Below are 1,465 nucleotides of genomic sequence, written 5' to 3'. Positions count from 1 at the left end.
TGGCAGTCTCAAACCACTGTGGGCACACAGAGAGAGCCCTGGATGGCCAATCCCTATGTGTGGGTCCCTGGATGAGCTAGTTTTTAAAATTAATGCGTGGGTTTCCCTATGGGACTGCTGCACGGTATGAGGATTCGCTTTCGTCGCTTCCGTAAATTTCTCAGTTGCCTGAGAAAGTCGTAACTGGCCGGTAAGAGCCGTGTCCGTTTTTGGAGCCGAAAGCCCTCATCTGGTATCTTCGCTTTTGTCCTGACAAACCCTGTCAAATCGCCAATTTGATGAAAGACGTCAGGCTGGCCTCCTACCTAATCACCCAGTCAGCGCCTTCCCGGTGTCTTTCAACCGAGCACTTTCTCTGTATCTTTCAACTGAGAAGTCAGGTACTTTTTTATCTACTACCGAATGGAACTCAGGATTGCCAACCAAGATGGGAGCTCTGAGACTCAGGAGAGACTCACCCAGTCGTCTGGACTCACTGAGGAGGCAGAAGGCACAAGGGGCCTTCGTTGGTACCAGGGCTCCAGATGATTGGAGAGTTCAGGTGGAGAGAAGTCTGCTCTGGGTCCCTCTGTGGTCACCAAAACCGTCAACTGAAAGAAAAACACACAGTGCAAGAGCTGTGGGTTTCAGTTTTATTGAGGGACCTTACTATATATGGACTATTGCCCAGGAAACAGCCACTCAGTAGCTATGAGAAGCCAGCATAGATACAATTTTGGCTAGGGAGTGTATGCAGTCAGGCACACATCTTGGTTAAAAATGACTCTGCTAGTCGCAAGGATCAGACATCTCAGTTAATGATTTTAGTGCTTTTCTGTGTATGCATGGGAAGGTGCAAGAATCTGGGTGCATTAAAGTTTTTTCCGGAGGTATCTCTATCTCAGGAGCTTGTTTTTCCAAAGCACAAGTGCCTTTTTGTTTTTTCATCCTGACTGCATTTCAGGGTGCACTGTCGGTCAGCGACTGCACTGGCTAATGACTTAATCCTTGTAGAACTGGATGGTGGGCAGCGTTCTTTGTTTTGCGATTTCTTCTGTAGCCTTCAGGCCTCTTTGGTTCATGTTCACAAAGCCCCATCTTTCTGAATATTGTTTCTGGAGCTGCTGCCCTCCCCTGCCCCTTCACCCCCGGGGCGTGGCTCTTACAGCATTTCCCTTTCCACTTTTGCCCCGTTCTTTTTCCATCTGAGGCATTTTCGCACTGGAGCCTGCACATTTGCCCTGTCCTGGGTGGAGAGCTTGGGCGGTGCGAGGCCACAGAGCCCCACTAGCAGGCATGAGAGCCTCAGCGGAGCACAGACAGGGCCCCATTCTTGCCACCTGCTGGGCTGACCGGGACTGTCAGCTTGTCCACGAAGGACCCCCAGCTTGGGTTCGAATCTTCGCATCCAGTTTCTAAAGGTGGATGGAGGGGCAGCAGGCTGCTAAACTGGCTGTGGAGCCAAGTGGTTTTCTGCCTTACCCAG

This window comes from Monodon monoceros, unplaced genomic scaffold (genome assembly GCF_005190385.1).
Source record: "Monodon monoceros isolate NGI ecotype Baffin Bay Population unplaced genomic scaffold, NGI_Narwhal_1 Super_Scaffold_7, whole genome shotgun sequence".
NCBI lineage: Eukaryota > Metazoa > Chordata > Mammalia > Artiodactyla > Monodontidae > Monodon > Monodon monoceros.
The sequence above is the reverse complement of the archived record's forward strand: the minus strand, read 5'-3'. Positions refer to the sequence as shown.